Genomic DNA, 27026 nt, shown 5'->3' with positions numbered 1-27026 from the left:
TACACTAGAGGGGGTTAATCCGGTCGCTTGTAAGCCGACAGGAGTAAGAGGGGGGGGGGGGGGGTAGAATCCGGCTGCCTCGTCCGGCCAAGGGTATCCCAGGTGAACCCACTGTAGTGCCGTTCAATGCGCCGGCGATCCTTGGACCACAGATGAAAGCAGGTGGACTCTTTGTGGGCCGGCTCTCTCCGGTCCACGGGGGAGAGACGTGAAGAGACCTCGTCGTGCAGAGCGTCTCCTCACCTTGCGTCCTCTCCAGGGGGGGGGGTTCCAACACACGGCAGTGTCGGGGGTCTTTATCCATGGAATAATCAAAGTATCCAAAGCATAATCCGTGCCTGGGAAGGCGGGCTGTCGTCGGTAGAATAATCCGGTATACAGGTCCACTCGCTCGTCGGCTCTGGGGCTCCTCGGGTGCAGCTTCACATAGGGTCAACCACCCTGGGTAAGCAGCCAGTTCTCTGCCCGAAACGATGGGGTACTGACTACGGTAGTATTCTCACCGCACAAAGCACTATATATTAACAGACTATTATTAGCTTAATAGACTACGTCCAACTCGACGATATAGTGCCAAATATGACTATTCAAATATTAATATACACGATGTCTCAATACCGATGGTAGGCCGAACTTGGCCTTACTCCCACACGTGGCGTCGCGGGGAGGCTTTACGTCTGTGACTCTATTGGAGGGTAAGAAACTGGACTGAAAAGAAAGTCCTACTTTAGTAGCGCAGTATATATACGCACTATGAACAAATAGTCCCATTAGTGGTGCGGTAGCCAAATTCCTACGCGGAACTAGGACTTGTTCGTACATGTGGAGCGGTACGTTTGAACTGGGTCTGAGGGGTATGGCAGCCTGGCACCAAGGTCTCGACCAATAGTAGAATGGAGACTATTATGGGATGTTCAGTAGGCTAGAATGGATATTCAATGCATATTGTACAAGGAATATACAAGGGATATCAGGGAATATTAGAGAATATACAAATACAATTAAATATATATATATAAATAAATATATATATTCGGTTTAATCTGGCCCTTCACAACAGCCACCCCCTGAATAGGTCCCAGACCTAATCAGTTAAACAGAGACAGATTAATCGCGTTGTCTATTTACACATAAGGGTTTGCTGTAGGGGTCAGTCAACTTCACAAAGTCATAGGGTTGTAGGGTCATGGTCATCATCGATTGTGTCTGGGAGTCGAGGCAGTTCTATGAGCCTTGCCACGGGACGGGTGTAAGTGCGACCCTGGACGAGCACTTCAGCTGCTCGGACCTTGCCGTCGGCACCGGTGATCACTTTGCTTACGCGGCCGGCCGGCCACATAGCTCTGGGCAGTGATTGATCAATAATCATGACGACTGTTCCTTCTGTCAAATTGTCTCTCTCCTTTACCCACTTCTGGCGGGTCTGTAGAGACGGTAGGTAGTGCAGTCGGCTAATACTTGGCTGTACCTCCACATTCGTCGGCCGTTCGCTTCTTCAGGCCGGTACATTGTCTGTGGTAATTCAGGATCTAGCCGCCCCATCAGGAGTGTGTTGGGGGTAACTGGGTCGATATCCGCCACATCACTGGAGACATATCCGAGGGGCTTCGAGTTAAGTACTCCCTCAATCTCCGTGAGGACTGTTTCTGCTCCTGCGTGATGTACATCCTCATCGTATTTCTTTATAATCAGCTCTGTGACCTTGTGTCGGCTGTTCAATACGATCGGGTATTTAATGTCATCCGGTAGATTGGGGGCTCTGCGTAGGCGACCACCCACTCTGATGAGGGTATGAGCGTCGCTCTCGGGGGCCAGGTGAATTAATCTGCTGTCGGATGGGACGGGCTTTCCTCCCTGTAGACAGGCCAATTCATCGGGGAACGAGTCTCTCTGGGCTCGCTGCAGTAGAAGCAATTCTGCTTCCTCGTAGTTAGCTGCTGACATATCAGCGGGGGACTTGCACTCCGGGTGGTACCGCAGGAATGTTCTTTGTTGTGCACTCTCTATGGACGTGCAATCGTCTATGTTAGGGTCGGTGGAGGCTACGGTGCTCAATCCACAGAACGCAGACTTCTTAATTTCCACCTCCTCTGGACTTGCTTCCCTCGGGATAGGCATGGGCCACTGTCCTTCCGGGAGTCTTAGGAATGCGGGGCCGTCACTGTAGACATTGCGACGGGTGAGGTCATCCAGGGGCATCCCCCGGGTGATGACGTCAGCTGGGTTCTGTTTTGTATCAACGTAGCGCCACTCTGTTTCTCCGGTTAACTCTTCGGTTAAGTCTTGAATCTCGGTGACTCTGACTCCCACGAAGACTTTGTACTTGCATGAGTCCGATTTGATCCAGGCGAGTACCGTCGTGGAATCTGACCACAGGATTGTTCTAGACACCGGTATGGTGAGCTCACGTTGGATGAGCGTGGCTAGGTGCGCTCCGGCTAGGGCTGCGCAGAGCTCTAGACGTGGGATAGATTGTTGCTTGCGTGGGGCTATTCTCGAGCGGGCGAGGACAAATGCTGTGTAGATCTCTCCCCCCTGGTCTTGGGCCCGCAAGTAGGCTACTGATCCGTATGCGACCTCTGAGGCGTCACTGAAGACGTGTAAGTCCATTTTACATGTCTCTGGCCTCACCGTGGGTGGGAAGTAGCTTCGGCGCATATTAACGCCTGGGAGTGAGTGGAGCTCCATCTCCCACTCTCTCCAGGTGGATGCAAGGTGTGCGGGAATGGGGTCGTCCCAGCCCTGGTCCTTGTCCCACAATGCTCGTACAATCATTTTTGCCCTGGTGGTGTACGGTAGAATACATCCTAGCGGGTCATATTGTCGGGCGAGTGTTGTGTACACACTCCATCTGGTGGTCGGCGCCGCCGCCGGCCTTCCCTGCTCCGTAGTCAGGGGCTTGTGTCTGTAGTGAAGCGAATCTGTTTTGAATCGCCACACCAATCCCAGGGTCATCTCCTGGGCTTCTCCCGGGATTGTAGCCATCCAGGTCTCGCTGCTGGCTGCCTTGTCCGCGGAGGAGAGGCTGCGCAGTACTTGCGGATCGCTGCTGGCCCACTGCCTGAGATCAAAGCCGCCTTTGATCAATGAGGCGCGGAGTTTAATCAGGAGAGCCTCGGCTTCTTCCTGGGTTGAAAGGCTTTGTAGACAGTTGTCTACGTAGAAGCTGTTCTTTACGCTGTGTCGGACCTCTTCGTCCGCTGCTGGGTCCTCTGCTACATGTTTCTGTAGTGCAAATGTCGCACAGCAGGGGCTGCACGTCGTTCCGAAGGGGAGGACTTCCCATTGGTAGATGGCTGGGTGCTCATCTCCTGGCTTCTCTCTCCATAGGAACCGTAACAGGGGCTTGTCCGCCTCTACTAATCTCACCTGCAGGAACATTCCTTTAATGTCCCCGCTGATGGCCACCTTTTCCTGGCGGAAGCGGAGTAGAACGCCGAGTAGGGAGGGGCCGAGTGTGGGACCGGGCAGTAACTCTTTATTCAGATTTTGGGATCCGATCTGGTAGCTGCAGTTAAATACTATGCGGTCTTTACCGTTGTGATGGACCTTGTGGTGGGGCACGTACCACGATTCAGTGGTCTGGTCAGCCTCTTTAATGTCCATCTTTGTGACGTGTCCCGCTGTGATGAGCTTCTCAATCTCAGCGCGGTATACACTCTCTTGGGCGGGGTTCTTGGCTAAGCGCCGCTCCGTGTTCAGCAGGTACCGTTCTGTGGCGTCTGTCTTGGCGTGGAAAGTAGGCATTCCTTCTCGCCGCAGGAGTGGCGTGGCGTATCTCAACACGCCGTTGACCGGGACTCTCTTGGTCCCTGTCTCGAGGAGGTGAATTGCGTAAATGTCATCTTTAGAGCGAATGTCTTTCTTTCCGTTCTTAAAGGGCATCTGTTCCAAGGTCCATAGCCGCTCTACGTGTTGCAGGAGTGCGGTTTCTCCCTCTGTGACTCGGGAGTGGAGACATCTAGTGGCTGTACTTCGGTTGAGAGATTTGGCGAGCGGGCCTTGGAGAGTCCATCCCAAACGGGTCTCGACTGCTGCAGGACAGCCTCGGGGTCCGGTATGAACCCGGTCTATCGGGACAATGAGGTCTGCATGGTCGGAGCCTATCAACAGGATCGGCATAGCATTGTCTATGAGCGGGATCGGTAACTTGCGCAGATGTGCATATTTCTCCATCAGCTTGGCGACGGGGTATGTGTACCGCGACAGTCCTATTTCTTGGCTGGTGAAAGCGTCTGCAATCTGGTGCCGTCGCTCAGGCTGGCCGCTTGCTGCGATAGAGAATGAGACATTCTCGCCCTTTATCGTCTTCAAATCTCGTCTTATTGTCCGAATTGTCATTTGGGTTTCGCTTCCCCGCAGCCCTAGCTGGGCCGCAGCGGAGGCGAGCAGCAGGGTCTTCTCTGACCCGTCATCGAGGACGGCGTAAGTGTCCAGGACTTTATTCTGGTAGCTTAGTGTCACACGCACTACTTTTAGGAGTACTCGGGCTCCACTGCTGCTGGCGGGATCGATGTACATGACGCTCGCTTTGCGGCTGGATGGTGCAGGTGAAGGGCGCCGTCTGTTACTGTCGTGAAGTATGTCCAGATGGGCTCCATCGCACTTGGTGCACCTTTTCTTTAAGCGGCATTCGGCTGCCATGTGTGAGCGCGCACAGCGAAAACAGCGCTTGTTGGACTTTATCCATTGACCTGCTTCCTCCGCGTTCAGCTTGGGGAAGGAGTCACATTGCGCTAGCCAGTGTTCTTTCTCACAGTAGGGGCACACTATCTTCCACTTCTCCGTTCTGGAGGGGGTACTGTGGCTCCTGCTGCTCGGTACTGACTCCGATTGGTGCATCACAGTCACCGATCTTCTTCCATCATTTAGTCGTCTGGTTCCTTCTCTGGAGCCAGGGGTGCTCCGTCCGAATGTATCTAGCCGTAGGCTGCTGACTTCTCTCGCCAGGAAGTCTGCTAGATCGAGGAGGTTCGGTTCGGGGCCATTCGGGTCTCTGTGGTCCCTCTGCCGCCTAAAGCGCTCCTGACGAGCGGGCGGCAGCTTCTCCAGAATCCTTTCCACATTTGAGTTGGCGTAAAGTTCATACTTCCCCTTCTCTCTTTGCGCTCCCAACATCCCTACCAGGGACTGCACTCTGATGGACAGGTCGTCCAGTGCTCGATTGTCTATTGCTGGGGGTAAGCGGTCGATGTGTCGGATCTCCTGGATCACGTAATCCCATATGCGCCCATACCTCTGGTCCAATGCTACCAGCGCTGCTGTGTATGGGGTGGTGGAAGTCGCGTAGGCGAGCGCTATATTATGTGCGCGGGGTACCTTTAAGTGCTGCAGTAGGATGGCGTATTTGTGGCGTTCATCCAATACATCCACCAACATGGTCTCCAGACACATGCGGAGTTCTGTATACTGGGCCCGGTTCTCTTGGGTGAAGTCGGGTACCATAGGCGTGCCAATGTATGGCGCTGACTGTGGATACATCGGCGAGCGTTGGGGGAGAGGCCTCCTAGGCGAGTCTCCTCCCGCTCCTTGGTATGGGCTGGTACCGGCAGTGTACCATGGCCCGCTTGTCCAGGTGCTGTTCCTCGGTGCGGGTCGTGCGTCGTGCTCACCCGTGTATAGAGTCGGGGGTCTGTAGCGCAGCTCCGCGGGAGTATAGCCTGGGCTGTACCGGACCTCCTGGTCCGGTAGAGTACTGTGCTGTCTTCGGGCGTGGTTCTCCTCCTCTTCCTCTTCGTCTTCAGTTAGGTCATCCAGTGCTTGTAGTCTCTGGTTTAGCCTCTCCACAGGATATGCTGCTCCTTCCCGGTTGCTAGGTCTCGCTTGGACCGGTGGGGGGAGGTGGTCTGTGGGGGGTATAGACCTCGTCTGTTGGTCAAGTTCAGGGTTGTTTACTCGGCTAGGGGATGCCGCCCTGGAGGTGTGTCTAGACGAGTTCCTGGAGCCTCTGGCGGAGGGAGAGGGTGTTGTCCGTCTGATCAGCTGTTCTATTAGTTGCGCTTGCTGTCTGTCGCGCTCTGCGTCCCGTAGAGCACCAGCAGCTGCTCGCTGGCTGTCTGCTCGGTCTCGGGCCACATTCTCTTCCATCTGAATGCGTCTTATTTCCAGGCGTATGTGCTCTTCTTCGCTCCGTTGCTGTATCTGCAATCGATCGCGTTCACCCTGGAGTCTATCGCGTTCAGTAGAGGCTTTCAGGCTGACGAGGAATGCCTGCTGTAGTGTCCTCTCTGCCTCGCTGGGAGAAGGCGGTTGTATAGGGGAGCCTTCCCTCGGGGTACTCCTTGCGGAGCCTTGGAGCTCTATCTCCACGGTGCTCTCCCCGTCTTCTTCCGTGCCGAGTTCTCTCTCGGTAGCGTTGTATTCCTCCCGGGACTCATCGGGGACTACTTCTTCAGTACTGGCGGGGTGTGAAGTCATGTCTGGTTCCCACTGGTCCCCACCGTGAACTTGGTCAGTTACATTAGAGCCCGTAGGGGCCTCTATGGTCGGGGTAGTCTGGGCGTTGGGGTTAGACATACTTTTACTTTCTAGTTTTACCGCGTTTACTGTTAGTAGAAGACTAGGTTGTTGACTGACAGCGTAAGCCTCTAAGTACTGAGGGAGCCGTCGTTCGCGCTGCGGGCGTTGGTTAGGAGGATCGTTTCGTGGAGTGTTCATCATAGGCCATTTCAATATTAATAACACTATATTAATATTACACTAATTACCCTCCGGCTCGAAGGACCAATTGTAACTGAGGGGTACAATTCCCTGACTGTATTACTAGATATGATACTTACTACCACTACCTTTGTACTTAATATTCGGCCACCCAGTACACGGCATAAATATATTATCATGAACACTCTCACGTAGATGAAACAGATCCAACACAAATGTACGAATTAGAAAACAGGTCTTTATTTCCTACACAGCGATGGTGTGTAGAATAAGCACTTAATCACTTAATTACATTTATGAATTGAAATAGTATGCACTTTTATGGCAAGGAGTATTCGTCGGTATATCAATAGAGAATGTCCAGTCTCTGAAGGCGCAGGTGGTAAATATACGACCTGGAATAGTTAAGGAATAACAGCAATGATACTTTAATGATTATAGGCTGGATACACTAGAGGGGGTTAATCCGGTCGCTTGTAAGCCGACAGGAGTAGGAGGGGGGGGGGGGTAGAATCCGGCTGCCTCGTCCGGCCAAGGGTATCCCAGGTGAACCCACTGTAGTGCCGTTCAATGCGCCGGCGATCCTTGGACCACAGATGAAAGCAGGTGGACTCTTTGTGGGCCGGCTCTCTCCGGTCCACGGGGGAGAGACGTGAAGAGACCTCGTCGTGCAGAGCGTCTCCTCACCTTGCGTCCTCTCCAGGGGGGGATTTTCCAACACACGGCAGTGTCGGGGGTCTTTATCCATGGAATAATCAAAGTATCCAAAGCATAATCCGTGCCTGGGAAGGCGGGCTGTCGTCGGTAGAATAATCCGGTATACAGGTCCACTCGCTCGTCGGCTCTGGGGCTCCTCGGGTGCAGCTTCACATAGGGTCAACCACCCTGGGTAAGCAGCCAGTTCTCTGCCCGAAACGATGGGGTACTGACTACGGTAGTATTCTCACCGCACGAAGCACTATATATTAACAGACTGTTATTAGCTTAATAGACTACGTCCAACTCGACGATATAGTGCCAAATATGACTATTCAAATATTAATATACACGATGTCTCAATACCGATGGTAGGCCGAACTTGGCCTTACTCCCACACGTGGCGTCGCGGGGAGGCTTTACGTCTGTGACTCTATTGGAGGGTAAGAAACTGGACTGAAAAGAAAGTCCTACTTTAGTAGCGCAGTATATATACGCACTATGAACAAATAGTCCCATTAGTGGTGCGGTAGCCAAATTCCTACGCGGAACTAGGACTTGTTCGTACATGTGGAGCGGTACGTTTGAACTGGGTCTGAGGGGTATGGCAGCCTGGCACCAAGGTCTCGACCAATAGTAGAATGGAGACTATTATGGGATGTTCAGTAGGCTAGAATGGATATTCAATGCATATTGTACAAGGAATATACAAGGGATATCAGGGAATATTAGAGAATATACAAATACAATTAAATATATATATATAAATAAATATATATATTCGGTTTAATCTGGCCCTTCACAACATATGGTGTTCTGATTCTTTGTGGATCAAGGGATCATCTAGCCCGTAAAGGACTTAGGTTTCGATTTCCCTTCGAGGAAATACGCTGAATTGCGCATGTCACTTTTTCTTCTATCTCACGCCGTTCCAAAGATGATTACAACTATTTCCACTGCTCCAAATCAAGAAGAAAATAATGGGTCTTTATGACGATGGACACAATGGTTATGTCAGTTCAACAATCAGATACAACGAAACTGCTCAACCGGACAAACAGAGCAGCAAGGTCCGGGTCACATGGCCAAAGTGAGAGACAGGTAGTGGAGTTGTTTGAGACAGAGGCTCCATTAGAACAGACCCAGATGGGTAATAACAAGGCAGAAAGACTCAGAAGAAGCTTCTATCCCCAGGCCATCAGGCTGCTAAACGAACAATAATCACTAGTTCAAGTTCAAGTTCTTTAATAGTTGTCATACAGAAGTACAGAATACTTTCATACAAAATGCTTCTTACTGTTACGCTCCAGAGACTGTGCTAGACAAGATAGTATCAAATAACATAATAAGCATGTAATTTAGAAGAAGAAAAATGAGGTCACAGTGTTCGGTATAGACATATGTACAATGTTCTGAGTTACCATATAATATACAATACTATGCAGTGTACTAATGTACAGTACTATCTAGTGCAAAGCAGAGATGGGATGAGGTACAATTGTAGGTACAATTTACAGTAAGGTGTACGAGTTGTAGTGCAATCCTTCATCAATAAATATAAAGTGTGGGGAGTGGGTGCTACAGTGTGTTTGTTTAAAGTGGGTGTGTACTATAAAGTGTGTGGAGTGGGTGCTACAGTGTGTTTGTTTAAAGTGAGTGTGTGCGTGTGGATGTGTGTGCTATGTGCGTTTGGTGGTTGTTGTTGTGTAGTGTTCATTCATTGTTCGTTTAGCAGCCTGATGGCCTGGGGATAGAAGCTTCTTCTGAGTCTTTCTGTGCTCGCCTTGAGACTCCGGTATCGCTTGCCTGACCGCAGCAGTTCAAAGAGGCAGTTGTTCGTGTGACTGGAGTCTTTAATGATTCTCTTAGCCTTGCCCGTGCAACGCTTGTTGTAAATGTTCTGGAGGGTGGGGAGCCCCCCTCCAATTGTGCGTTCGGCTGAACGTGTCACTCTTTGTAGTCTGCTTCGGTCTTGTGCAGTGCTATTCCCAAACCAGGAGGTGATGTTGCCGGTCAAGATGCTCTCTATTGTACATGAGTAGAAGTTCTTAAGGATCTTCTGACTGACTTGGAACTTCCTTAGGCGCCTGAGGAAGTAGAGGCGTTGTCGTGCCTTCTTCACAACACTGTCAATGTGTGTGGTCCATGTCAAGTCCTCGGATATGTAGGCTCCGAGGTACTTAAAGCTGTTGACTCTCTCGACCGGTGCCCCGTCGATGCTGAGGGGGCTGTAGTCCTTGACCCCCGACCTCCTGAAGTCCACAATCATCTCCTTTGTTTTGCTGACGTTCAGGGAGAGGCTGTTTTCCTGGCACCATCCCGCCAGGACCTTGACCTCTTCCAGGTAGGCCCTCTCGTCGTTGGCAGAGATCAGGCCCACCACCACTGTGTCGTCAGCAAATTTGATGATTGTATTGCTACTCCGCTGAGCCACACAGTCGTGTGTGTACAGGGAGTAGAGGAGGGGACTCAGAACACAGCCCTGGGGGGCCCCTATGTTGAGGGTGATGGATGAGGAGGTGCAGTTGCCTGCTCTCACCACCTGGGGTCTGCCAGTCAGGAAGTCCAAGACCCACTGGCAGAGGTCATAGCCCAAGCCCAGGTCCCTGAGCTTAGCTATGAGTATGGAGGGGACTATGGTATTGAATGCCGAGCTGTAGTCGATGAATAGCATTCTCACATAGTTCCCCTGCCTCTTGTCCAGGTGTGATGCTGCTGTGTGCAGCACATGGGCTATGGCGTCCTCCGTGGACCTGTTGGGGCGGTATGCAAATTGCAGGGGGTCCATGTTGATGGGGAGGGAGGAGCAGATGTAGCCCTTTACTAGCTTCTCAAAGCACTTCATGGCTATGGAGGTGAGAGCTACAGGGCGGTAGTCGTTGAGGCAAGCAGGCTTGGATTTTTTGGGTACAGGGATAATAGTGGACTTCTTCAGGCAGGTGGGGATGACAGCCTGTTCTAAGGACAGGTTAAATATGTCAGTGAATACTGGGGCCAGTTGGTCGGCACAGACTTTTAGGACGCGGCCGGGGATGCCGTCCGGACCTGCTGCCTTCCTGATATTCACTTTTTTAAAGGTCCGCCTCACCTCATGCTCTGTTACCCTGAACACTGCGCCTCCATCAGCAGCCGACCCCCCCCCCCCCCCCCCCCCATTGCCGTGGCTTGTGAGCTGGTGTTGTTATTACCAGCATCAAACCTCGCATAGAAGGTATTGAGGTCATTTGCTAAGGAGATGTCACTGTTCAGTTTGAGGGAGGCGCCTTTGTAGTCTGTCATCGTTTTGAGCCCCTGCCACATAGCTCTAGAGTCAGCTTGTTCAAACTGGAGTTCAATTTTATCCCTGTAGCGCCGTTTGGCCTCTGACACTGTCCTCCTTACGTTGTATCGCGCCACCTTGTGGTCATTCATGTTGCCTGCCACTAGGCCGTCGTTGTATGCTTTGGTGCGCTCTCTCAGAGCTTCACGGACGGATTTGTCTACCCAGGGTTTTTGATTTGGGTAAACTCTCATTGTGGTAGTGGGGATTGTTTCTTTCACCCTAGTACAAACATAGTCCAGCACTGTCTCCGTGTAGACATTAATGTTATCTGTGTCGCGGAACACATTCCAGTCTGTGCCGTGAAACACAGACCGGAGCGTCTCCTCTGACGTCAAATCCCATTTCTGCACCTCTCGCGAGACTACAGGAGTACTTTTAATTCTCTGTTTGTACTTTGGTGAAAGAAAGATTGACGCGTGATCTGATTTACCAAAGCCACTATCAGAATGAGCCTTGTAGCCACCTTTAAATTGTGTGTAACAGTGATCTAGGATGTTACCGCCTCTGGTGTTGCAAGTCACATGCTGATAGAAGTCAGGTAATACCTTTCTCAGATTGGCGCTATTGAAATCACCCAGCACTAAAATGGCGGCGTTAACGTTCGCCACTTGTATTCTATTTACCTCGTCGTGTAGTCTGGAGAGCGCAACCTTGTTGCTGGCTTGCGGTGGAATATACACTCCGATCAGGACGATCGCCGTTAACTCCCTCGGGAGGAAGAAAGGACGACACTTGATGGTTATATATTCCAGTTCTGGGGAGCAGTGGTTGGATAATTCCTTCACGTTAGTTGGATCGCTCCAATTTTTGTTAAACATGAAGGCAATACCTCCTCCACGTTGTTTACCGGACTCTGCTGCTGTCCGATCCTTGCGATGGATAAAGAAGTGATCAGCCGGTTGAATTGCGTGGTCTGGAACCTCCGGTGTGAGCCACGTTTCGGTGAAGCAGAGAACGTTGCAGTCCCTAACGTCTCTTTGATATTGAATCCTTGCTCGGATGTCATCCAGTTTATTGTCAATTGATTGTACATTGGCTAGCAATATACTGGGTAGTGGTGTCCTGTGCCGCCTGGTTCTCAGCCTGTTACGGACTCCAGCTCTCTTTCCTCGTCGTCTGGGTCCTCTTTTCCTGGGATCAAGGAACAAAGGATCTGGTCCTAATCTCCGGAGAATTTCTTCAGGCCATTGTTGCGGTTCGGAAAGCTGGTCCAGTGAGTAATCCAGTTGGTAAGTTTCCCGTAATCCAATGTCTATGAGTGACTGACGGTCATATACATTAAATGCACCAACAGTTGGTACAAACAAAACTCTAAAAACTATAAATATTAACAAAAGTGAGCACAGTCTCGACGGAGCGCACAGACAGGCAGCCGTTCGTTGCGGCGCCATCTCATTGCAACAACCATCAAATGCACACAGCACACACACCCACACGCACACACTCACTCAAACAAACAACACACTGCAGCACCCACTCTCCACACTTTAGATCACACAAACACACTTACACTTTATATTTATTGATAAAGGATTTGCACTACAACTCATACACCTACTGTGAATTGTACCTAAATTGCACCTCGTCCCATTTCTCCATTTCTGCCTTGCACTATATAGTATTGTATATTAGTACACTGCACAGTATTGTATATTGTATGGTAACTACGTCTATTCTGCATCGAACATTGTACATATGTCTAAACTGAACACTGTGACCTCATTTTTTTTACTTCTAATTTTACTATGTTATTTTATTTCATACTTATCTTGTCTTGCACAGTCTCTGGAGCGCAACAGTAAGAAGCATTTTGTATAAAAGTATTCTGTACTTCTGTATGACAACTATTAAAGAAACTTGAAACTTGAACTTGAAGGCAGGAGCTGAAACAGTCTCTAGTCGTTTGGACTCTAATGAAAGTCATGCAACAGTGCAATAACAAATTAGCAAGACCCGACAACAACAACAACACCAACAACAACAACCACTACTGAAAGTTTCCCACTCACAAGGGAGTGGAACAAGTTTAACGATTCACTGGAATTGAAATTGGGACTGCAGCAGAGTGAATGAGGAAATTAAGAAGCTAAGAGGTAGTGGACCGGAGCACGTGTGTGTGTGTTAGTAATGTACCAGTATATGTGTGTGTGTGTGTGTGTATGTGTGTGTGTGTGTGTGTGTGTGTGTGTGTGTGTGTGTGTGTGTGTGTGTGTGTGTGTGTGTGTGTGTGTGTGTGTGTGTGTGTGTGTGTGTGAGTGCGCGTGTGTGTGTGTGTGTGTGTGTGTGTGTGTGTGTGTGTGTGTGTGTGTGTGTGTGCACATGTATGTACGGTATACGCTCTCCCTGATCTGAGAGAGTCTCGAGGGGTTGAAGCCTGTCACATGAAACGCCATGGTCTTTGTAGTCCCTCTTTGAATGGAGTCTGGCAAAAACAACACGCTTTGCCCCCTCTGTGACTTCACTAATGAAGTCGATAGAATCATTCTTTTGTCAGTGGCATGAAAGATGGCTAAAGAGGAGCCCGTCTTTCACCCTACAATTTATCATACCGCTGTTGACATTTAGTGTTAATAAATTACGCCAATTTGTAATTGGTCCCCCATTAAAACAGTAAAAAAATAAATACTAATTATATATATATATTTAGCTGTGTTTAAGTTCAACATATTTCATTTAAAAAAACTGGGAAAATCCATGCACAAGCATACTGACACTTACAGGTGGTACTGGTACAATTCTCCATTTGTTACTTTGAAATGATAGAAGTGGCATCTCAGGTTCGTATTTCCTTTCCATTTGTTTTTACCACGAGATTGATTGATTAGAAACAGTATTAAGAGTACAATATCTTCCACTCCCCTCTCACCAATAACCTCGCACGGCAGCTGGTTTCGCGAGATCACAAGATTGTGCGATAATCCATCTTGTCCAGGCTTAAAAAGTTACACGCCCCAAAACACTGTGGTTCAGACCGTCGGGACCATCTGGCGGGTCAGGTTATTATCACCGAAGCAAGATATTCCTAAAATGGAGACAAAGCTACAGATGAAACATTCCAAACCCTCCACTGTTTATCTTGCCTTTAGGCAACATCTGCGCCCCTAAATCATCATCCGAAACGTTCAACTTAACATAACAGTATTTAATCTCGTCCCGTGTATATTTTAGGTCTACATCGGGATAAACAAGAGAACACTAAGTGCCCTTTGAGAGGTCAGAGAAGGGGAGGGGACGCCATATTTCAGATAGCGACAACCATAATCGTAATTCCACTGAGCAGTTAAGTGTCTGGTGGCATAAAGTCAACGCGGCGACGACACCGGAGTCTGGACAAACAAACTGGAGACAAACGACGCCGACACCGGCCTTACTTCCCATGCTCCCCGTCACAGGGTTACAGGTTGTGCACGTGTTTCTGTGGATGTGTGTGTGAGTGTGTGAGTGTGTGTGTGTGTGTGTGTGTGTGTGTGTGTGTGTGTGTGTGTGTGTGTGTGTGTGTGTGTGTGTGTGTGTGTGTGTGTGTGTGTGTGTGTGTGTGTGTGTGTGTGTGTGTGTGTGTGTGTGTGTGTATGTGTGTGAGTGTGTGAGTGTGTGTGTGTGAGGGTGGGTGTTTGTGTCATTCCTGATGAAGACCTCACTGCGTCCTGTATTGCTTTAAGTCTGACAAAAGCAAACAGTGGAGTTACTTTCAACTCAGGAAGTAATAAAGCAGTCCACACACACAAACATAAGACGCACACACACACATGCACATACACACACATGCACGCACACACAGAGCAGTGCAGGGAATTGGTAGTGGGGTTACAAAATGCTTTCAGAGCGTGGGAAGCACTGCTTAGATCCATCCCCTGACATGCTGACAGAGGTGGAGAAAGTGTACACACACACACACACACACACACACACACACACACACACACACACACACACACACACACACACACACACACACACACACACACACACACACACACACACACACACACACACACACACACACACACACACACACACACACACACACACACACACACACACACACACACACACATCATTCCACACTAGTCAGCTGTGTCTCTATATGGCTTTATTATGATTCTCAGTTTAACAGTAATAGCAATAGCATTAGTCCCATCTGTGCTGCATTGGGACTTTGGACGTTTACCACTCACAGAGTGCTTCACACTTCATTACCAAAACACTTTCTTAACCGTTTAACAGTGTAGAACGATCGCAATAATTAGACATAATACGTTTTGGATGATACAGTGACAGCTTTATCGTCTCCATGACTGATAATCACAATTATTCTGAACTCATCACCCACTACTCAGCTAAGCTCAGTTAAAAACACACACTGGGCCTTCTCTGTGTGTGTGTGTGTGTGTGTGTGTGTGTGTGTGTGTGTGTGTGTGTGTGTGTGTGTGTGTGTGTGTGTGTGTGTGTGTGCGTGTGCGTGTGCGTGCGCATGCGTGTGTGTGTGTGTGTCTCTATCTCTCTCTCTAACAGGAGGTTTGTGTGTATAATCAAGAGACATAATAAATATACTCTCCACCAACTCTGACAAAGGCAGTTATACAGAAGCTTCTGGGATTGAAGGGTGGCTGGCATGCGTTGAATAGGGTGAGCTATAGGGGGTAATATCTACACTAAGGGCGAATTCACAAAGGGATTCCGCAGATTTTTCTGATGCTATGCCGGTGCAAATAGCTCTGAAACACAGTTTGCTATTCACAAAGCAAGCGCAAAGGGTGAAATGAGGTGGTAATTGCGTTGCCATCAGCATTGCGTCTCAGTGCGTCGGTGGTATGTGCGGGTATTTATATGAGGTAATATGAGCGGAACATGTGCCCCTTTCAAATGATCCTCATCCAAAAACACTCCCAATTCACCAAGATCGGCGCTGCAGTTAAAGCGACACTATTATGTCTTGAGAGATTTGGTGGTAACTAAGCACATTTATAAAGGCATGTCATTGCCAGTGTCTCAGGTGATCATGGCAGCAGTAATTGTTGCCAGGCGAGGGCATCATAACGCCAGGCGTGCTAGTGAAAGAATATTTCTAATTTCTGATTATCTCTTACAGAATGACCTCCTAGAACCTAATCAGTCAGGCTTTAGGACTGGTCACTCCACAGAGACGGCCCTCATTGCAGTCACAGAGGCTCTTCACTTAGCAAAAGCGAAAGGCCTCTCCTCTGTCCTGATTCTCCTGAACCTGTCTGCAGCCTTCGACACAGTCAACCTTCAGATCCTCCTTGCGTCCCTCGCAGGAATGGGAGTGGCTGGCTCTGCGCTGACATGGCTGACATCATACCTCGACGACCGCTCCTACCAAGTGTCATGGAAAGGGACCCTGTCGGCCCCCCGCCCCCTGCGGACAGGTGTCCCCCAGGGCTCGGTCCTTGGACCCCTCCTCGTCTCCCTCTACACTAAATCTCTGGGTAACATTATCACGTCTCGTGCCTTCTCGTATCATTGCTATGCCGATGATACTCAACTCTTCCTCTCCTTTCCTCCCTCGGATATCCACGTCGCTGAGCGGATCTTGGCCTGTCTGTCCGACATCTCCGCCTGGATGATGACCAACCACCTCAAACTGAACCTAAGCAAAACAGAATTGCTTCACCTGCCGGCCAAATCCTCCCCCCTGACCGACCTTTCCATCACAGTCGAAAATGCAGCTGCTGTCCCCGACCGCCAATAACCTTGGTGTTGTCCTCGACGACCAGTTGAACCTCTCCGCTCACATCGCAGCGACAACCAGAACCTGCATATTCCTCCTGAGCAATGTCAGAAGGATCCGACCCTTCCTGACAATAGAAACCACCCAACTCCTCGTCCAATCAACAGTCATCTCCCGCCTCGACTACTGCAACGCACTGCTTGCTGGCCTCCCGGCCACTGCCACCAAGCCTATTCAACTCATTCAGAACGCAGCGGCCCGCCTGATCTCAAACCTACCGAAGTCAGCCCATGTCACCCCACTTCTTAGAGACCTGCACTGGCTCCCCATAGCCGCACGAATCCGCTTCAAGGCCCTCGACCTGGCATATCGTGCGGCGAAGGGAACAGCTCCCGCCTACCTCCGGTCAATGGTCTCTAACTACACACCCTCAAGACCCCTACACTCTGCATCTTCCGGCCGCCTCAGACCTGCTCCTATCCGAGCTCCGGGAGGGTCATCAAAGAGAAGCCGCCTATTCTCAGTCCTTGCCCCACAATGGTGGAACGAACTTCCCACCACAGTTAGGACAGCAGAACCCGTCCAATCTTTCGCTGTCAACTAAAGACACACTTCACCCAATATCTGATTTTTTAAAAATAAATCTAACCCTAACTAACCTTACTGTCATGCACTTGTCCTAATATACTAACCTACACTGTAGCACTCAACAGTTTGATGAACATTGTTACTCAGCTGATTTGAGTTGTGCCCTTCCTTGTAACTTGTAAGTCGCTTTGGATAAAAGTGTCAGCTAATGACAAAATATACATGTAAATGAATATCACTTTTTTATTTAGGCAAGACCGAAATCATCCGGAAACACAGGTTGCCAGCTCAAGCAATTCTTGATCTACTGGATGAAATCAATGATGATATTAAGCCAGCCACCCAGAGATCCCATGCAATCTTATTTATTATTTAAATATTGTTATTTAACGTTGTCGGCTTTCCCAATGTTGTCGGCACTATTGATTGATTGATTCTGCAACGAGATTCTGATTTTGCATCATGCTGCAAATTTGTGTTATGCATTGCTCTTGCTGCTTGTTTTATTATGTCTTCATTATATAAAGCACTTTGAACTGCAATCATTGTATGAAAGGTGCTATATAAATAAAGTTTATTATTATCATTGACTGAACTCATGTTCCAATTGTACCACCAAGCGAAAACGAACATGTTTTTAGAAATAGGAAGCAAATGTATTCAATCAACACAGGTAGTGTGCAACGCCAGTAATATAATAACGAATGTGGTTGCCAAATTCCCTGGGTCCACTTGCCGTGTGTAATCCTGCCAACGTTGGAGAGGCGGCGTACAATCTGGCTCACATCAGAACGCGAACATTTGATCAAGCGCACATTTGGCATCTTAAAAAGTCGGCTTAGATGCCTGGATCATAGCGGTGGGGCAATGCTATATATTCCCCCCAAAGCACATCACTCCTTTGGGTGCTGCAATCTTCAGTCAGATCTAAAAATGCAAAGCTTGGTAACCCTGAACGTATTTAGGGCTATGGTGAAGCCTATCGTAACCAGGTTCTCAGTGTGCAAATGTTCTATATCATTTTGTAATGTTACTTTTATCTGTAATGTCTGTGTTTATTCTGAAACTCTGTGTTGCTGCTATTCGTAGCCAGGTTTCCCTTGTAAAATAGATCTCAATAGATCAAAAATGTATCTCAATGAGACAAACCTGGTTAAAAAAAGAAAATATATACATATCATAATTGAATGATAAAATAATCGTATAAAAAATACGATTTTAAAGCAATCTTGAATGAGCCATGTATATACGGCTAGATCTCTCAAGGGCTGTCATCATGTTGACACAAAGCCGACCAGCTCCTTTTATCCCTGCCTATTGAAAAAAACAAGTGTTTTCTTTCCCTGTTTGCCTGTAACTCTGTCCTTTATACTGCGTTTGTGGTGAGAGGTAAAGTGACGTTTTACAGGATGATGATATATGTTTTGGTTCGTTTTCAGATTGTGAAATCGATATCAGAAGACCTTGTTCAAGGTAAAGAGGCTTTGTGAACTACAGACAAAGTTAGTTTAATAACCCATTCATTCTCCCAGGCCGAAGGAGCCGCCCTCCCTTATCATGCAGGTCCTTGGCTAACTGTCAACCTAGATTGGAGCCAAAATGGGTGAGAAATATGCAAGTTAACATATGTGCAATTGATTGAAGGCAGCAATTACAGTAACCACACATCTCTACCTTTACACCTTGATGTGAGTTTGATCAGCCTGATTTGTGAATCCATTTGAATCCAAAGTTATCATATTGACTACTGTAATGGAGTCCCTGTCTGGTGTACCCAGCAACGCCCTGGACAGGCTCCAATATGTGCAGAACGCAGCTGCCATGGTTCTCACCTGCACCAAGCCCCTGGCAGCACATCACCCCCACCCTCATCCACCTCCACTGGCTCCCGGTCTCATCCAAGATCCTCGTCCTTACATGCAAATCCCTCCGTGCCGTTGCCCCCGGGTACCTGCAGTATCTGACCTCCACCCCGTCCCGGACACGGATCTGCTCTCCATCCCCCACACCCGCCTGCAGACCTTTTGGGACAGAGCCCGGACTTTAGCGTGGTGACCCCCACCTTCTGGAGCTCTCTCCGGGCTGAGATCTGCTCCACCACATCCTGCAGGTGGACTCTTTTAAATAAGACCAGCCTTGAAAACCCGTTCACGAAGGCCTATGCTTTGTAAAGCGTATTTGGGTTTCACGAAAGGCGCTGTATAAATCCAATTATTATTATTGATTCAGAGGGGTTCTAAGGGATTCTTTCTGCAGCTCATGGATAGATAGATAGATAGAGATAGAGAGAGAATGAGATAGAGAGGGAGAGAGAGAGAGAGAGCTAGAGAGGGGGAGAGAGAGAGATACAGAAAGAGAGAGAGAGAAAGAGCTAGAGAAAGAGCGAGAGAGAGCTAGAGAGAGAGAGAGAGAGAGAGAGAGAGAGAGAGAGAGAGAGAGAGAGAGAGAGAGAGAGAGAGAGAGAGAGAGAGAGAGAGAGAGAGAGAGCGAGAGAGAGAGAGAGAGAGAGAGAGAGAGAGAGAGAGAGAGAGAGAGAGAGAGAGAGAGAGTTTATCTGTGATGGAGCCAGCATCGGACAGACAAGGCCAATCAGATACACACTGCCACTGTTATCAACTTTCTGATTCCTCTGATATCAATGCCTCACCATTGCATCGCTCCGATCACCACTGAAGTGTGAGATTGAAGTGAGGCCTTTGGACCGGAACGAGAGAGAAGAATAGAGAGAGACAGAGAGACGGAAAGACAGAGAGACTGAGATATGTGACTATCAGAGATTGGTATCAGACCTACAGTACCTGCTTCTTGCAGTTCAAAGATAAACCTGTTAGTGTATCTATAATGGCCATCTATCACTCCCTTTGGATGTCTCCCAATACCCTACACACTGGGGAGCCCAGGGGAGAGAGAAGCAGTCAACGTGTAAAGTTCAAATCTGTGATGGGAATCTCCAAATCGTTAAACTTTTTTCAATTTGGCTCGAAACTCATGCCTCGGCAAAAGGTAATATTGCAGTCTTTTTTCAGATAACCACGTTATGTTGGAACTTCTGCTCTGAGCTGGTCAATATAAATTTAAAGTGCATTTTGGTTGTGTTGTTGTCAGTGTTCCTGCATATCTGCCGCGCTTTAGTGACTTCTATATGGCCTTGGGGTTGCAGCAGGGAGGCACCTCGGTGGCAAACCACTGAACTTAAATTGATTAGATGAAGGTCCTGCTAGCCGTAGGTGTCCACACTTCTCCCTGCAGGCAATCTCTCTAATGGCCGCCTCGCGACCCTGTCACCGCCGTGATTCACCGAGGCCCGTCGCATTGGGTGTTCTCGACCAATAGAGGGGCCCCCGGACAGGGAGCTCCACAGCCAATGAGGTTGGATGCATGTGTGGATCCCCGCGGTTGCTTCTCCCTACAGTCGGGTCCACATAGCCTACCGGAGGCGGGGCGGGGAGGGCTGCGCGGGGGGGGGGGGTAATCATGGAGTGCTACTGTAATCACTCTGATCCACTGCTGGTTGGAAGCTATTACACAGCAAAATTGTGGAAATTCACCACCTGTCGATAGCACTTCTATTTTTCTTCAATCAATCATCATCAGCAGTCTATTCTTAAAATATATATATATATATAAAAACATGTGACAACAATCATGGTTAGGGTCATGCCTCCTGCTGGTAAGAACCATGTGTGGTGAGCCAGAATAGGCCAGCTCCATGGAGGGACTTATTCCATATCCAAGATAAAGCTCTTAAAAGAGGAACTACGTCCAATCTAAGAATACAATATATACATGTTTCTCCTAATGGTCTAAGACAGTCAAAGAACATCAGTGAACATTAACGACTCTCTCCAAAATCCATAAGCTATAGAGTGCTAAAACTCACATTTGTGATGTCATCGGGTATAAAGTCTGAAGCTGCTCCATAGACAATAAATATTGGATAAGACGGTGAAGATGACACAGAGCACCCAGGGGAATGTTCTGAATATACGGGCATTATGTTCTGTTTCAGAACTGAGAACGCAACAGTAGAGTGAAATAGATTTGGGGGGTAAAAAAAATCAAGACATTATGTGGCTCCACAAAATTTGTCTCCCACTCATTTTCAATGAAGCAGCTACCAACGTTATGCTTGATGACATCACCAGTTTGAGTCTTACTTCTTCTGGTCTCATGTTCACAAATATTGTTTTGGACTTTCCTAAGACATGAAAAAAAAGTTTTTCGTGACCATTTCAAACGTGATTGAAATTCTTAACCTGAGTGGTGTTCCCCTTTAAGCCTGGGTAGTATCTACCCAACGATGTGGTCTGCAGCCATGCAATAGGGCTTCCGGTCAATTCATTGAGGTTTTAAACTCACCAAAATCTTGATGAATGCCGACCAGACAGCGGTTAAATACCACCATACTAACCCCAGGAGCGCTCTTAACTAGCCCCGGGCAACACGCCTAGGAACAGAGAACACGACACAACACTCTGAAGCTGCAAGACTAAGAGCATCATTAAGATTCTGAACGTATTTCAAGAAGAAAAAAGAAAATAAAAATGTATACTTTCATGGTTAGTGCGTAGACACGGGCCCGACGTCCTTATAATTATGGGGAAATGACATTCATTATTGTAATTTACTTCTCATCTCTATCCAATTATTATAGTTTGACCTGCTCGACACATGTTTTAGCATGGAAATCTAAACTGGGCTCACGAGACTGAGAGTTGGGTTAGAGAGGGAGAGAAGAGGGGAGGGAGGGAGAGAAGAGGGGAGGGAGGGAGGGAGGGAGGGAGAGAGAGAGAGAGAGAGAAGAGAGAGAGAGAGAGAGAGAGAGATTAAGAGAGAGAGAGAGTGTGTGTGTTGGGGAGTGGGAGGAGGAAAAAAGCAATCAATATGGCTCTAAAGATGATTATTTCAGATAGCCATAATTCTATGCTTCAGAGCACAGCTGCGGGCGCCGCCTCTGGTCCACTTTGAAGTGTCTGATGTGTGTTATTGCTGCCGGTAATTTGTTCATCTACATCTCTGGAGGGACACGCTCATGTCATCTGTCCGTCTGCATGTTGCCTTTGTGTCTGTCCGCTTGTCTCTCCGCATGTTGTCAGCTTGTCTGTCTTTCTGTCCGACCTTCGACCTTCCCCGTCCCTTAGGGCAGCGGGGATAGAGGTCAGTTTATGGTTTAAATCGACTGTGGTTGTTGGTAGAAATAGCTGAACTACATTATCTCAACATAAGTACTGTATCATAGCCACTATAATCTGCCTACTTGCTTGTATCCATCTGTCTGTCTGTCTGTCTGTATTTCTGCCTGTCTGTGTATCTCGATAACCATACACTTATCAGGCTTAGGGAACAGCCGCACCGTTAGCCTAGCTTAGCGTTATTCACTGGAAGTAGGTGTGCCAGTGTAGCCTAGTTCCCAACAGTCACAAAATACACTCCAAATAAAACTCCAAAACTTTCCTGTAAACATGTTGTGACCTGTGTATTTACCACATGGAGAAATAAAAAATAAAACAAATTAGACATTTTCGTTTTCTTAGCAGATATATACTCTAAATTTTTTTTGACGAACCAATGCTGCCTGGCCGCAGTGATTTCATCACCTCAAAAACCCTGTTGCTTTTTTTTTCTTTTTTTTATGTCTTCATCAAATATTGGATTTTTCTTAGTTCTTCGCATCGTCGGCGATGCCAGCTAGTGTGTTTGCAGTTTGACTATAACAAGTCTGGCTAATGTCACACTGTGTGAATACAGCTTTCCATCTTTCACTTTGGCCTATGTGACTGCCTGTCTCCCTGTCCATATCTCTGTCCGTCTCCCTGCCTGTCTCCCTGTCCATATCTCTGTCCGTCTCCCTGTCTGTCTCCCTGTCCATCTCTCTTTCTGTCTGTCTCCCTGTCCATCTTCTCTTTCTGTCTGTCTCCCTGTCCATCTCTCTTTCTGTCTGTCTCCCTGTCCATCTCTCTTTCTGTCTGTCTCCCTGTCCATCTCTCTTTCTGTCTGTCTCCCTGTCCATCTCTCTGTTTGTCTGTCTGTCTCCCTGTCCGTCTCTCTCTCTCTCTCTCCCTTTCTCTCTCCCTCTCTCTCTCTCAATGAGGTGGCAACCAATCGCGGACTCGTCATTAGGCACAGATTACCCATTGCAACGCGGAGACGCTGCTGTGGCCCGAAAGCAATCAGCTCTCACCAAAGTCTGTCAATTAGCCCATTCAGCCGGACACGACCGGTGAGAGAGGCGTGCCGATCAGCGGGGCATAAGAGAGACATGGTGGAGAATTTCACGCAGCGCTTAAAGACGCCCACAGGATCGATATCGTGGCACGATCTTCAGGAAGAAGCACTGGATGCGACCAACAGTTATGGCTTTCGCAGAACAATCCCCCCCCCCCCCCCCCCTGGTATCCCACTGTTCAAATAGTTTGGACATAAATCCAGTTGGCAACGATTATATATAATAACAAAGGAAAGACACAGTATCGAGGAGCACTGTCAGAGCTGTTGGAAAAGTTTTCGAGGGGGAAGAAAGGAGAGGAAAGCCTCCCACAAATAGGCCAGGAAAATCAATGGCAGAGCAGGAGGGGGCTTGTTGATTGCAGTCACATTGGAGGACACATTAGATCCGCTCTGTACACCCGCCCCCCCACCCCCCCCACCACCCCCCCCCCCCCACCCTTTCGTCAAAACAACAGTGAAATCAAATCAAGGGGTTCAAAAGGAACAGCCCAGACACATGGGGAACGGTCCCTGTGATGAATTAGGTGTGTGTTGGTGCCGGTTTGGTCCGGTGTGTTTTGAGAAATGAAAAGACTGGATGAGAAAGCCATAAGGAGTGCGCTCCTCTTTGAAGCCTCTTTGCCTGTATTTCTGTATTCACACGCACGCCAGGCCTGCTTTCTCATAGTCATATATATTCAGATTTGTTTTTCGGTCGCGCCACTCCCAACAATTTCCATAAATCTATTTCTAATAAACACAGGAGAGGTGAAGATGAGAGCGAAGGAGAGGAGTTTACTGGTATGCGTGTGCAGGGCCGCCGTGTGTAATGCCTGTGCCTGAGGACCACATTATTCCACTGGGGCCCCCTTCGAGATACCATCTCGAATCATAAGTGTATGGACCGTCAGAGGGTCCTCCTGGGCAGCATACCTGCCCCCCACCCCCACGCCCCTTGATGGTGGTGCATGTGGTGTGTGTGTGTGTGTGTGTGTGTGTGTGTGTGTGTGTGTGTTTTCTATACTGCATGTCCTCCTCACCTTCTGAAGAGCCTGACAGCTCTGTGGTTCCACTTCATGGAATATGAATATGTGGACGTGTGTGTGTGTGTATGTGTGTATGTGTGTATGTGTGTGTGTGTGTGTGTGCGTGTGTGTGTGTGTGTGTGTGTGTGTGTGTGTGTGTGTGTGTGTGTGTGTGTGTGTGTGTGTGTGTGTGTGTTCCTGCTCATGCATGATGAAGTGTGTGCTGCTGTGTCTGGAGCCCCTGAACAGGTCCACCTGTCTGTCTGACTTGCCACAGTTGGTCCCTGGGTGCTACGTGTGACTCTGACATACTATCACAACTTCAGTCTAACACAGTGTTTACTGAAACCACAGTTGAAAAGAAAAAGCGGTGGAAATAGTTTGTCTGTCTGAGATGCACCAGTACCACGTTCTGCCAAGAATACGTATTTTTTTAGTGTACTTTGACCATTTCTGACTGTTAGTATACTATCCTCAACCGCCTCTCTGACCATCTGGGTGTTACTGGGACTGCTCTCACCTGGTTCGAGTCCTACCTCACAGGACCGAAAACAGTCCACCTCCCACCCCTGCCCCAGTCAACCAAGGTGTGCCGCAGGGTTCCGTTCTTGGTCCACTCCTCTTCACAATCTACAGTACCCTCGGTCACATCATCCGGAAACATGGTCTCAATTTTCACTCCTACGCTGATGACACTCAGCTCTACATCAGCACCTCACCCTCCACTCCTCTCCCCCCACAGCACCTCGTCAACTGTCTCCTTGACATCAAGGCCTGGATGTCATCCAATTTCCTGAAGCTAAATAGCAAGAAGACTGAGCTCATGGTTGTGGCCAAGCAGTCACTGCTCCGGAAGGTTGGAGATCTCCTCCTTGAAGTGGATGGCTGCTTAATCCACCCTTCCCCAGAGGTCCGCAACCAGGGTGTCATACTGGACTCCACCCTCTCCCTTTCATTCCCATATAAAATCAATAAGCAAATCAGCTTTTTTCCATCTCAGGAAAATGTCCAGACTCCGGCCATCTCTCCCCTTCTCTGTAGCAGAGACTCTCATTCACACCTTCGTCACCTCCCGTCTCGACTACGCAAACTATGTCCTCGTAGGGCTACCCAGCAATGCCCTGAACAGGCTTCAATAAGTCCAAATTCTGCTGCTAGGGTTCTCACCCGCACCAAGTCCTGGCACCACATTCACCCCCACCCTCATCCACCTCCACTGGCTTCCAGTCAAGTCCTGCATCAATTTCAAGATCCTCCTCATCACCTACAAAGCCCTTCACTCCCCTTGCCCCCCAGTACCTAGCTGACCTCCTCCATCCCTACATCCCGCCCCGGAGGCTGCGGTCCTCTGACTCCGGTCTCCTCTCCATCCCCACCACCAACATGCAGACTGTTGGTCCCAGAGCCTTCTCTGTTGCCGCACCCACCCTCTGGAACTCACTCCTTCAAATCCCAACTCAAACCCCACCTCTTCACCAAATTTGTAAATGACTCTGTCTGATTTCCCTCTTTTCTTTTCTTTCTTTTCTTTCCTTTTGACGTTGTTCCCTGATCCCTTTCCCTTAGCTGCCCCCTCCTGTTAAGCACCTTGGGTCTCCTGAAAGGCACTATATAAATTTAAGATATTATTATTATTATTATTATTATTATTATTATTATTATTATTATTATTATTATTATTATGTTGAAAATGACATGGGAAAGCAGAGATATAGTCTACAGTTATTATGTTAACTTCCCATTGTATTTCATAATATAACAAAAAGATTAACATAATTTGATTGTAATCATAGATCACTGTGCTGATCCAGTTTCTTGGTAATGTATCCGTTACCTGACCATCTAAAATGAACTTACTCTCACAGTAAAGTAATACTGAATACTTGATTGATCTAAATAATATCTAAATAGCCCATTTAATTATTGTATGTGTGGGGTTTGATCATTAATTAATTAATTAATTGATTGATTGATTGATTGATTGATTGATTAATTAATGGTTGGACCTTTAGGATCTTTTGGCAGATATGTCTCATGAGATTTAGTTAACGATCATAAGGCGATACATACTATGTCAAATAGGCCAGATGGCTGAGCAGCAGAAACACTGCAGAACATAAATTGTAGGCTGATATAAGTCATGTCTTCTTAGTTGATACTGGGTGACCTTAACGTTACCTACCGCGCTGCTTAGAGGCTCTGATGAAGAGCATAATGAAACGCTTGGCATTATGAAACTGGTTTATAAAACTCCTGCGCAGTCGGAGAGAAATCCACTTCAACTTGAATCTCGCTCTTCACAAGCTCCACACTCTTATTATCTGGTCCGTCCAACACTGGCCATGGGAGACTAGCCTCTCCTCAAAGACATTTAGGAAGAAGGGGACCAGCTGGATGTCATTCAGCAGCATTGTCACTCCTACAGTCGCTCTCATCTCCGCTTCCGTTTGATGCGGCAGCCTGGTATAAAACTCCCCACAGAGCGCGTCGGCAGAGGTCAGTGAAACTGAAAGTTCCAGGCTGTGGTACTCAAACTGACGATGCTGGACACCGGGCTGTAGTACTCAAACTGACGATGCTGGACACCGGGCTGTAGTACTCAAACTGACGATGCCGGACACCGGGCTGTAGTACTCAAACTGACGATGCTGGACACCGGGCTGTAGTACTCAAACTGACGATGCTGGACACCGGGCTGTAGTACTCAAACTGACGATGCTGGACACCGGGCTGTAGTACTCAAACTGACGATGCTGGACACCGGGCTGTGGTACTCAAACTGACGATGCTGGACACCGGGCTGTAGTACTCAAACTGACGATGCTGGACACCGGGCTGT

At 48.3% G+C, this 27026-nt stretch overlaps 1 protein-coding gene across 1 annotated transcript in view; it reads right to left on the bottom strand.

The window, feature by feature from the left end:
- Nucleotides 1-27026, bottom strand: part of LOC311248485 (partitioning defective 3 homolog) — a gene marked incomplete at both ends in the record, with an annotated part of 75841 nt that overhangs the window by 46024 nt on the left and 2791 nt on the right. The gene's annotated exons all lie outside the window — the stretch shown is intronic.

Source organism: Notolepis coatsorum (genome assembly GCF_963971535.1).
Source record: "Notolepis coatsorum genome assembly, contig: SCAFFOLD_305, whole genome shotgun sequence".
Classification (NCBI taxonomy): domain Eukaryota; kingdom Metazoa; phylum Chordata; class Actinopteri; order Aulopiformes; family Paralepididae; genus Notolepis; species Notolepis coatsorum.
Note: the sequence above shows the minus strand (reverse complement) of the source record. Positions and strands in the feature narration are given on the sequence as shown.